Source organism: Marmota monax, unplaced genomic scaffold, assembly GCF_021218885.2.
Source record: "Marmota monax isolate L192 unplaced genomic scaffold, Marmota_monax_Labrador192_F-V1.1 WCK01_AAM20220418_F8-fsc00025, whole genome shotgun sequence".
Taxonomy (NCBI): domain Eukaryota; kingdom Metazoa; phylum Chordata; class Mammalia; order Rodentia; family Sciuridae; genus Marmota; species Marmota monax.
The window spans coordinates 3,201,170-3,214,146 of record NW_026691950.1 but is presented as its reverse complement, the minus strand read 5'-3'; the positions used below and the strand labels follow the sequence as shown (position 1 = coordinate 3,214,146).

At 40.2% G+C, this 12,977-nt stretch overlaps 1 protein-coding gene across 10 annotated transcripts in view; it reads right to left on the bottom strand.

Annotated features, from left to right (window-relative positions):
- The window catches only part of Limch1 (LIM and calponin homology domains 1), a 327,240-nt gene that overhangs the window by 194,286 nt on the left and 119,977 nt on the right, over positions 1-12,977 (bottom strand). The gene's annotated exons all lie outside the window — the stretch shown is intronic.

Here is a 12,977-nt window from a genome sequence, read left to right as displayed (position 1 = left end):
CTGACCCACACACAGTTTCAAGAAAGCTTATGGGAAGTACCGCCTGAGGATGAAGTCTCTGTGCATGAAGACATCAGGGAGTTGGTGGAGGAAAGAATATAGATCCCCAACCTTGAGACACTAGCATAAGACCAGAAGAGTAAAGCCAACAACTATAAGCAGCCTGATATGAAAGAGAAAAGACACTGGAAAAAGAAAAAATATCTGACAGCAGAGGACGGCTGGCCACTGTGGTGCCTCTGGATCTCAGCACCCTTGGCTGGGGCCCCAGGGAGACTCTCATTCATTTGTTCATTCAGTACATATTTATGGATCACCTACAATTACCAGGTGAGTATGTATTGTATAACCTCAAAGAAACCTCAAAATAGCAAAATAAACAATTCTAGACAATAAGCCAATAAATGAGATAAAATGGGACTGTCAAAAATACCCTAACAGTTTTTTGTTTGTTTTTGTTTGTTTGTTGTGCTAGGGATTGAACCCAGGGCCTTGTACATACGAGGCAAGTACTCTACCAACTGAGCTATATCTTCAGCCCCCTAACAGTTTTTAAAAAGCAATAAATAAATAGCACAGATAGAACAAAATAAATAGTTTATAGATTTCAACCTGATCATATTAACAATCACAAATATAACAAACAGAAAGATTATAGGCTTAAATCTAATCATATCAATAATCACATTAAATATAATGGTCTTAACACCCCAAATTAAAAGACAGAAATTGTCAAATTGGCTAGAAAAACAAGACCCAACCATATGCTGCCTACAAATATGCACTTTAAATATAAAGACAAAAATACGTCAAATAAAAGAGTGAGATAAGAGACATCATGCTAACACTGATCACAAGAAAGCTGCAATAATCATATTCATATCAAAGAAAGTTCAGAACAAAGAATAAGAGAGAAAATCACTTCATAATGATACAGGGCTAGTAGACTGGGAAGACAGCAGTCCTAAATACTCATGCACCTAATAAAAAAGCTTCTAGATACACAAGCCAAAATAGCACTGCCAAGAGCAGACAAATTCAGAATTAGAGTCAGAAATTTAAATATTTGTAATCAAAAGTTGATAAAACATGTAAATAGAAAATTAATAAGGGTATAGAAGACTTGAACAATACCTTTGATCAAATTGACCAAATAGACATTCCTAAAATACTCTACTCTCCAACAGAATACACACACCCCCACCCCACCTTGTGGTACTAGGGATTGAACTCAGGGGTGCTCTATCCTTGACTGCACCCCCAGCCCTTTTTATTTTTTGTTTTGAGACCGTGTCTCCCTAAGTTGCTAAGGCTGGCCTTAAATTTGTTATTCTTCTGCCTTGGCCTTCAGAGTCACTAGGATTTCAGGCGTGCACCACTCTGCCTGGACACATGTTTTTCTTAAATTCACAATGAGCATTTATCAAGACAAATGAAATTCTGGGCCAGAAAGCAAGTCTCAATACACTTAAAAGCATTTATACAAGGTATGTTACCTCACCACAATAAAACTAAACTCTAAATTAACAACAGAAATATCTCTGGAACATCCCCAAATATTTTTAAACTAAGTAACACAATTCTAAACATCCAAGTGATCAAAAAAAAATTTTTTTTTTAAACAGAGAATCTATGGAAAGATACTGAAACAGTATTTGGGGAACATGTATAGCCAAAAGAAAAGAAGACATAAATTGCCACTCTCAAGAATGACAGATGACATCATTACAGATTTTACAAATATTAAAAGAGGATACTATAAATGAATTTTGCCATTAAATTAGCCAACTTAGATTAATTTGATAAATTCTTTGACACAAACAACCATAGTTAATGCACTGAAGAAAGAAATAAACTTTCCATAAAATAAATCATCACTAGAAGAATTACCTGGCAAACTGTACCAAACATTTATAGAAGAAATAATATAGTTCTATACAATACTTCCCAATACATTTTATTTGGCCACAAAACCAGACATTATAAGACATACACACACATGCAAAATATATTCCAATGTGTTATTTCTTCATGGTGGGAATTGTGTATGATTTTTATTGTGCTTTTAAAATTTTTCCACATTTTCCTAAAACTTTCCACAATCAATATATATTACTTCGTTCTCAGAAAAACCAAATAAAATAAGTTTTTTCTTAGAGCTGATACAAGAGCATCCTGAGGAAATCAAATGGTCTCAATTCTTCCTTATAATCCAAAGTTCAAGTTCTATGATAAAACATCTTCATTACGACTCTACTAGAAGGTCAGCTCAATAGCCAATATAATAATAGAATGCCTCAAAAATTATTAACTCCTCTCATTTTTATTTGAGGAAAGATTTTTTTAAAAAAAGTCATTCTTAACAGTTTGTATATATACCACTTTTTCCCAAGATAAAAAAAAAATTAAGAAAGATGCCTTTTCAAATAGTAATATTTTAAATACAGACTTTAAACATCTTAGTATTTTATTTCCAGAGTATTTAGGAGAGAGACACCAGTACTTTTGTTATGATCTTTGTTAGTACTTAATAAGTGATATGTTTCTGAAACTTTTAGCAACAGCAGCAACTTCACCTAGAATGAATGCTAGAGAGACAAACTCCTAAATCAGAATCAGCATTCTGAAAGATTCCTATGTGATTCATGTGCACAGTAACTCACAAGGCCCAACCCAGGATACTGCTGTGGTTTAGATGTTATTCGCCCCCCACCCCCAGTTTCCTGTGTTGGAGGCTTGGACCCCAGAGTGATGGTAATGGAAAGCGATGGGCCCTGTAAGACATGAGGCCTCTCGAAGTTTCTTTTGTCAATTGGGGGTGGAATAATCCTTAGGGGATCAGTACTGGGAAATGGAAAAGGTAGGATCCAGAGGAAGACTGTTATGGTTTGGATGTGAGGTGTTCCCCAAAAGCTCACGTGTGAAACCATGCAAGAAGGTTTAGAGGAGAAAGGATCAGGATATGGGAACCTTAACCTAATCAGTGAATTAATCCCCTGATGGGATTAACTGAGTGGTAACTGAAGGCAGGTAGGGTGTGGCTGGAGGAGGTGAGTCCCTGGGGTCGTGACATTGGGATATATATTTTATATCTGGAGAGTGGACTCTCTTTTGCGTGTGTGCGTGTTCTCTCTCTCTCTCTCTCTCTCTCTCTCCTTCCTGACCATCATGTAAGCTACTTCCCTCTACCACACTCTTCCACCATTCTTTTCAGCCTCACCTCGAGTCCTGAAGAATGGAGCCAGTGATCTGTGAACTGAGACCTCTGAGACTATGAGCCCCCAAATAAACTTTTCCTCCTCTACAATTGTTCTGGTCAGGTCTTCTAGTCCTGCAGTGAAAAAGCTGACTAATGCAAGGCCATTAGGTCACTGGGTGTACCTCCTTGGAAGGGTTTAGGGGACCCCCAGTCTCTCCCTGGCTTCCTCTTTTGTGATGCAACCTTTCACTCCTGCATGTGCTCCTGACATTGCCACTACCATGAGGTAGGTGATGCAGCCAAGGAGGAGCCCTCACCAGAGCCTGTGCCATGCTGCTTAGATGTTCAGCATCTAAAACTTGGAGATAAACCTATTTTCTTTATAATGTTAGCCCACCCTGGGTATTTCATTATAGCCATGAAAATTGACTAAAAATATGACACTAATCAAAGTCAACGGTTCAGACTCACAAAGTAGGGGCCTTCCATTGGTATCAGGATTTTGGAAGTTGTGTCTCAACAACCCTTCTCAACAACATCTTTATAATGTGTTTACAATATCACACATTATATATTCTAACTGTAAAGACTGCTAATTGCTGTTTGTTTAATGATAGCAGAAGTCGTTGCTAGTAACAGCAAAATAACTGCCAAGAGTCAATCACCATTTCCAACAGTCCATTTGCAGGGGAAGTGAAAAGTGAGGGCCCAAATCTTCCCTCACCCTCCCACCTGGATGCCCACTGACTGAGGACTCTCAATAACCTTTCAGTCAAGGAACTGGCCAAGCCATCATCTTGTCACCCCTCTCCAAAGATCAAGGGCATGATGGGAGTCTTAGCAGAACTCTTGAACAGAACCTGAGGTGAGGGGTGGCCAGGAAGAGAGCCCAGGTGCAGAACCTCTGAGGGGCCAGCAGAGGAGAAGCTGCATGAACACCAAGAGCACCCTATCATCTCCCCAAATCCTGCTCTCCCTCTCCGATGCTCCTTGTCCATCTAGTCAGCTCATCCCTGAAACTCCATCCTTAGAGCTGTTCAGACCCAAATCTGAAAGTTGTGCTGATCCATCTCTTTGACACTCATCATCAACAAATTCTGTTGATTCTTCTTTCAGAACTTAGGCAGAACCTGGCTGCTCCTCTCTGCCTCCACCTCTGCTTTCCCCAAACCACTGTCACCTGACACCCAGTCTCTTAATTGCTCTCTCTGCTTCCCAACTGTGCCTCCCTTTGACCTCAGCCCGGGAGCTAGGGTAACCCTACAAAGTTAGATCAAGCCACCAGTCCACTTGAGACCCCCCCAATATCTCCCCACCTCACTTGTAGTAGAGTTCCCCAACAACATAAAAACAAACAAGCACACACGCACACACACACACGCGCGCACACACACACAGACACTATTAGGAATGCATGGATAAAAGCTATTGGACACCACCACCATCTTAAAAGTAGGCGTATACACATCTTGTCATGCAAGAGGATCTTCAAAAGTACTTATGAGGACACATATGTCATCAGCTATGCCTGTGTCCCTTTCAGGAAAGCCCAACATCTGATTTTTCCTGCTTGATGGCTTAGGATTAATTCATTTTAATTACTAACCAAAACATTTTATTGGAGGAACAAGCAGATTTAAAAAAATAGCTGATGAATGGCTAATTTACCAAAATCTTGATGGTTTTCAAAGAAAAACTTTCATCTTCCTTAGCAATTAAACCAAAAAGGCAGAAGCGAAAGACATTATAATGTGTCATCACCCGGTTTTATGAGAGCGATTATTGAGGAAGCTCATCTGTATCCAATTTCCTTTTTATAGAGCTCAAAGGTAATTCTGTCCCTGAGTCTGTCCATATCCCGCAATCTGTTTATTCCATTCAAATAACTGAAATATGGAGGACTTTAAAAAGCCAGTCTAATGAAGAAAACCACACAACCTCATGGAAACATTTTTATGATGTGTTTAAAATATAACACGTTGTACATCACAATGCTACACTCTGCTAATTACTATGTTACCATTGTTATTATGTAATCACCAGGAAGAGTCAAAGGCTGCCAAGAATCAGCTTCTAAGCCTGATCGTCACCATTTATATCAATGGCATTTTGGAAATATTTTCATTAATCTTTTGTTGTTTTTTGAAAGAAATCTGATAGACGAACCACAATCCACTAACAAACTGCAGGTCTGAAGAGCATTTTAAATAAATAACCCTAGGATAATGAACTTGGGAGGAGATTGTTGGGTGACAAAATAATGCTCCCTAGAGTAAAGCAACAGAAACCAAATATAAGACTTAGTAGATTTTTTTTTTTAAACATATTGAGGATTCTACCCAGGGGCACTCCATCACTGAACCACAGCTCCAGCCACTGCCCCCCCCCATTTTAAATTTTTCTTTCTTTCTTTCTTTCTTTTTGAGACAGGGTCTCGCTAAGATGCTCAGTCTTGCCTCAAACTTGTGATCCTCCTGTTTCAGTCACCTAAGTTTCTGGGATTTATTGAGTAGATTTTGACAACTTTTGAAAGACTATTTTCCATAAATTGTGTAAAACCAAGTACATTTTTCAGAAGGCTGTGATTTCCTCCTACAAACTGTTAATGAAAAAAGTCACACCTCCTTAATTCACTGAGATTATTTGCAGATCATTATGCTTACTTCTCTTCTGATCCTACTTGACTTAATTAACAAGAAGAACTCTGCATATTTTGATACCTATAATGTAAAATAAAGCAGCATAGAATTGGTCTTATTTTTCACATTTTCTGATAAATAAACCCCCTGGAGGATTGCTAGAAAAATCAAATCAAAATTCTACAGAAGCACTTTGGAAACAACCATGAGTTATACTCCCTTAAGCAAGAATTTTCAACCAACCAATCAATTTACTGAATACCTATTTCATTCCAGGCCTATAAAAGGCACGAGTGAGAGCCAAACTGCAGGATTTAGACCCTACTCAGTAGGCATCACAACCAAGGGACAGAAGAAACATGATAATACAGTAAACTGTTGGAAGACAAATGTGGACAGAAAGAATCAAGAGCAAGAAGAAAGGAATGAATAAATTGCATGACCAAAGAAGGAGCAGAATGACAGATACTCACATTCCTAGAATATCTACCATATGTCTCCTGTATATACCTGAAACATATTAATTATTTCTCATAATGACTTTAAGGTGTTTGATTATTATGCCCAATTTAAAGTTGAAAAAAGCTAGGTTCAGAGAGGTTGGGTAATTTGCTCAAGGGCACAAAGCTAGTAAATAGCAGGGCATGAATTTAATCCATGCTCTTAAGCATCATTCTATGAAGTATCTAAGGAAAAGACTACGGGAAAGCCAAAGAATAAGCTCCCTCTGCCTAAGACAAAGAAGGCCTTTAGGAGGTTGGCATTTGAGTTGGTTTTGAAGGAAAAAGGAGGAGATGGTGTAGACACTCCAGGCATCTGGCTGATGGTTTCTTCAAACGAAGACCAAAAGTTGTAAGGGCTGAGCGCAGGGTCCTGTAGGCAGGAAGGGGAGAGCGATGGATCAGATGTGCCCGAGGGGGCACCACATCACAGGGAAGGACTTTGTGCTTACAATATTTTATATTTAAAAATAATTACACAATTAATGCCAAGACTCTGGCTTGTACTTGAACCTAGAGCAAGAGATACCCCAGAAGATGGTATTAAGGGAGGATTCTTTAGTAATTATTTCCCCATTCCCCATAGCTTCCAACTCCTGAAGGGATTATTCTAGAGGGACATTTTGCTTATTTCTCTTAATGACATCCTGGTGGACTCCCCTGCACCCCCATCTACCCTCACTGTTGGAATCACAATAGAACAGAGACCACCTGGTCCAGTTTTCCTTCAGGACCGCCACCTCAGTCCCCACCCCACCCCACACCCCTCAGCATACCATGGCCACACCTACCTTTCCATTTTTTCCTGCCAGCTCACATGGAAGAAATATCTGTTCTCTGTCCACACTGGCTTCCCCTGTCAGGGCTGGGATCCTATCCCTCCCCATGCCTTTCTCTGCCCACAGCATCCTTCATCTTTCTGCCAGTAGCATAATAAGTTCCCTCTTTTCCTAAAAAAAACCTAATTCAGTCCAGCTCTTCAACCACCATCCTGTTTTTCTCTTTCCTTTCACAGCCCAAATCTCCTACATGAGTATCCAGTTTCCATTACCCTAGCCTCACAACCTGGTCACCCGCAAGCTGTCTTCATTTAGTTCAAGGGAAAAAAATCTCAAAAAGTCAAGAGTTAGACTTGAGTTGAACTTACAGCTCCAGCTGCACAAGTTAAATCCTCTCAGGTAGGTCAGTGGTCTTGTAGTAAGCCTTGCTTTCCCTGTTGTGCTAAGCCTTGGTTTCCCCAGACCCACTGAAGGTACGATAATAGTAGATAATAGTACCTACCTCCGTGGTTTGCGTGAAGAACAAATGAATCAATGTGCATAAGACCATCACCACAGTCTCTGACTCACAGTTAGAGATCAATACATTTCATTGTCATTATTGGCAACAATGACCAAATTGCTAGAGATCTTGGTTTCTCTTTTTCTAATCCTCTTTTCCATTCTTTCCTCCCTGATCTCAAAGGAGGCCTGACCTTATTAGTTCCCCTCTTCTCTTCATGAAATCTAACTCGGAAGACATTTTTCTCATTTGATCATAATGTCTCAGCAACAGGAATCAACCACTCCTTCCTTTGGGGATCACTTGCCTCTCCCAGGCTTCACCCCTCCAACACTCCTAGTTCTTGTTCTGCCTCATTAAACAAATACTTCTTTTCCCACTGCATTACAGACTCTATCTCATTCCCTTTCTAACCATTAAAAAAAAAAAAAGGTAAAATGGCCTTTTCTCCTCTTCATTTCTCTCTCTAACACACACACACACACACACACACACACACACACACACACCCTCCCCTGGACAATCCCATCCAGTCCCTCAGCTTTCTCTCTCTCCTATATAAGGATAACACAATTTTAACACATGGAACTCAAACCTCAAGTCCACAATCAAACATTCAGTATCTCACTCCACATCTCCTCCTAGGTTCCTAATAAATACTTCACACTGAACGTGATCAATACAAAATGTCTGTCTGTCCCCTAGTCCAACCTGCTCCACCTTTGGGCTTCTCCACAGCAATGAATGGTATTATCATCTCCGTCCCCGGAACAACACAGAGACGCATTCAAATCACCAGAAGAGCAGTGCTTTCTCTCCACAATCTATTTTAGGTCTCTACACTGTGTCACTAGTTCAAGCCTCTATTATCTATTAGCAAGACAACTGCAGTGGCCATCTGTGGGGCCTTTAACAAGCCACCACCCACATAGCATTCAGGGATCTTTCTATAGATCCCTATGTTTCACTTTTGTACATCAGAAAAAAGTCCAGGTTATGTGCCACCCCCTCTATTTTACAGGTAAGAAAAATAATATCCTACAAATTAAGTGACTTGCCCAAGGTCACAATGCAGCTGGCCAGCAGTGAGGGTGTTGCACTCCCTCATGCAGGCCAGCGCTTCACGCCCCACCACATGGCACCTGCAGGCCTGACTCTTCCTCCTCTGGTGGCAATTACATCGCTACACTTTCTTTAACAACAATAGCTCCTTATAGCTCTTCAGTTTGGGTTGGCAAGGAAACGGCACAGAAGCCCAGGCCTGGGGTTATTTCATCAACATTATCAGCCCACAATTATTTCTAGCACCAGCTCTGAGTGCTTAATATTGAGGATAATAAAATGCAATCTGCAGAATCCATTTATATTTTCATCATGTCATCAGAAAACCAGAAGGTGCTGTTTATAGCCACAGATTGACAGACCAAAAAAAAAAAATCTAATTAGGAATACAGCGGATGTTCAAGGGCACCCTGGGAGCGTTCCATCCTCGGATCCAGCCATTGTATTAATCTAGACATGGAAAATGGGTCAGTCCGGGGATATGTGCGTGGTGTTGGTGTGACTGTGTCTGCACATCCTCAAGCTGCCCTGGTCTTACAAAAAGGCAGAACCACAGAGAAAGACAGGCAACACTCACAATGAGCCCCAACACAACCAAATGCCTTCGCAACTGATTCAAGAGCAAAGAGAATGAAGAATCCAGAAGGATGAGGGGCCAGCAGAGTGCTGAGGGCTAAGCAGGAGTCTTTGTTTCCAGAAGCGGAGATGTGTTTAGCCTGTTATTTATACCCCGGTGTCATGTTGCTCCTTAAATAAATATTTTCGTTCTGAGTTAATTTTGGCAAATCTGTCGTGCAACTGTTATCTAGTCCTCAGCACAGCGAAGTATAAAATCTTTGAATTAAGCAGACCTGAGCACAATAGTCTTGACATCTGTCCGCTAATCCAACCTGTTCAACCATACCCCTCCCAACATCACAGAGGCACAAATGACCCAGAACAGCAGTATTGTCTCTCCATATTTTAAGTCTATCCTTTTTTTCTGTCTCTATAATAGGACCCTAGTGCAAGTGTGTTAGTTAGCTTCTCATCGCTGTGACAAATATCTGAGAAGAACAACTTAGAGGAGCAAAGATTAGTTTTGTCTCATGGTTTCAGAGTTTTCACACCATGGTCAGCTGACATAATTGCATAAGGCAGAAAGTCATGGCAAGAGGGTGTGACAGAGGCAAGCTTCTCACCTCATAGCAGCCAGGAACTGAGACAGAGCATGTAGAAGTCATGAGGGACAAGAAATACCCTTCCAGAAATACACCTCCCCAGTGGTCTACTTCCTCTGACTAGGCCTTTCCTCCTAAAATTTCCACCACCTCCCATAATGCCATCAAAAATATTAATCTACCAGTGGATTAACCAGAACCCTCAAGATCAAATCACTTCCCCAAAGCCCCACCTGCTATACTGAGGAACAAGTTTTCAACACATGAGTCTTTGGGGGACACTTCATATCTAAACCACAACACCGCGCCTCCATCACCTGTCAGCAAGCTGATTATAGAAGTCTGTTTTCCAAGGGTGTCAGAGTAGAAGCCATTTGGTAGCACATTTAGTACTTAGTGTGTAAAAATGGTAGTTCTATTGCGTGGGGTTTTTTTGTTTGTTTTTTGTTTGTTTCACCTTTAAGAAGAAAATCCCTAGCTGAAATGTCTAAAATCAGGTGGCTTCCAGTTTTTTTTTTGTTTTTTTTTTTTTTTTGTCTTTTTCATAAATACTGCTTAGGAGAAAGAGAGGGCAGCTGAGGAAAAATTGTCACATCAAAAACGAAGCTGGGTTTGTGAATGCTGAGCACAGAACTAAACAGTGAGGCCCATGTGACAGCCACCTATACACACTGACCACAGAGAGACAATCATGCAAATATAAAAAGTGACACATTTTGTAACAAAACTGGACTTTGAAAAGTCAATATCATGAAGAAAAGGGGAAAAGTTACTACGTTAAAAAAGAGAGAGAGATCATAACAAATTGCAAAGCATCTTCCTTCATGAGATCCTAGTAGGAAAGAACCATTACCGATGACATCTGGGTTGCTATGAATACATACTGGCCACCCGATATTACTGTTCACTTTATGAACAGTGATAATGGCGTGGTGGCGATGTGGGAGAACGGTCTCATGCTTTGGAGATACATAGTAAAACATTTAGAGAGAAAGCTGTCTGACATCTCAAGTTCGTTCAAATGGTTGACTCAAAGTATTAGGAATGTGCGTGAGTGGGAAGCAAATAGAGAATATGCTAATGGTTGAAAGTAGGTGGTGGGTATATGGGTTTCTTTAAACCAAACCTTCCTTCTTTCTTTTCTTTTTTTCCTTCCTCCCTTCATTTGGAATGTTTCAAAATATTCATAATACGACGTTGTTTAGGAGCTAGGGCTGAAAGTGATTCAATAGCCCAGAGAAAGTATTCAGGTCAACAACCACATCAGTGCTTCCTCCTTAATTTCTAGGAGTGTATTTTCATATTTCTTTGGATGACAGTCATTTGCAGGCTCACTCTGGGTCCCCATATTTATGTTCAACTTGCTCTGTCACTTGCTCACTACACAGAATTGGCGGTGGCCAGTCATCAAATCGACATGATGTTAGTGCTGGGGATGGAAAGGCAGAAGGGTCAACCCCTCAGCTTCCCGATTTTTGGGCAATGAACTAGAACTAGATGCTCTGCCAAGTACACACAGTCCTGGAAATGGTGTAGAGCTGTCTGAAGAAGTGATCAATTTCACTATTTGATATTCTAAAAACTGAATAATTTTCAGCTAAGAATTCAAAGTAACCACAAAACTGCTGTACATCACCACATTGAGCATTGAAAAAGGCATCAAAGTCAAGTTAGAAAACTACTAGATTTCACCCAAACACGTTATTAGATTACCAAACGAAAATAAAACATGGCAAAATACCCAGTATAAAGATAAGATGATGAAATTTTAAACAGCCTTTTTAAAACAAAAAAATAAAAATAAAGTTGGACTTTGGCACTAAAGAAAAAGCAGGCATGTGACCAACAGAAAATGGGGAGAGTGACTTAGGGGAAAGAGGGAAGGTATGATCATTGTGAATGAGGACAAGAAGTGCTTCTAGGGTAGAAAATACTATTTCTCTATTTGGGTAGTCAGTGCAAGACTATTCACCTTCGATACTTAACCAACCTATGTATTAGCTTTATGTGATTTTCCACATTTTTATATTAGACTATTTTTAATTACTATAACAAAATGCCTGAGGCAGGTTACTCTATAAGGAAAAGGTTTGTTTTGGCTCTTGGTTCTGGAGATGCAAGGTTGAGGGGTGAAATCTGGTGTTGGCCATCCTTCTGGCAGAGTCCTGAGGCAGCACAGTGAATCACATGACAAGGGTCAGGGAGCATGCAAGTATGTGAGTGTGTGTGTTTGTGTGTGTGCATTCACACAAATAAAGAACTCTTTTCTTTATGAAAGCACAGGAATATCTGAACTCTTTCTCCTTCTTCTTATAAAGTCACCAGTTTTCAATCATGAAGGCCCCAACCTAATGACCTTATTGAATCCTAACTATCTCCAAAGGCCCCAATTCTAATCACCATAATTGAATTAATACCTCAAAATGGGGAGTAAAGTCCAGCATGAATTGGGGCATAAACCACATACAAACCATAGCAACTTGTGTTATCATTTGCAATTTAAAGTGTACTGGGAATATGGAAGCTAAACCTCTTCAGTGGCTCAACCTCATTTTTAGTAACTAAAGATGTCTTCCATTTGGAATTGCTCAGAAAAAAACTTCGCAGTAGCAAATGTCACTTTTAAAAGGTCTTAGTTCTAATACAGCACAAGTACACATCCACCGTATTTGTCCATTTTCTGTTCTATAGCACAATACCAGAGACTGGGTCATTAATAAGGACATTTATGTAGCTTGTGCTCCTGAAGGCTAGGAAATCCAGGACCAAGTGCCAACATGTGTTTGACTTCTGGCTTCAACTCATGGCAGAAAGTGGAGGGACAAGTGAGTACCCAGAAGAGACAAAAATAAGGGGTACTCTTGCTTTGTAACAACTGGCTGTCAAGGGAACTAATCCAGTCCCAGAAGAATAAGAACTCACTACCACTAGAAGGCCATCTATTCCTTAGGGCTTCACTCCCATGACCCAAACACGTCCCACAAGGCCACATTCCCCAACATGGTTGCCTTGAGGAATTAAGCTTCAACACAAGTTTTGGAGTGGACAAACCATAATCAAACTGCATGCAGCATCCTCTATTAACCTGGTGGCTGTGATCCACACATGCCTACTGCAGAGTTTATTTTATCTTATT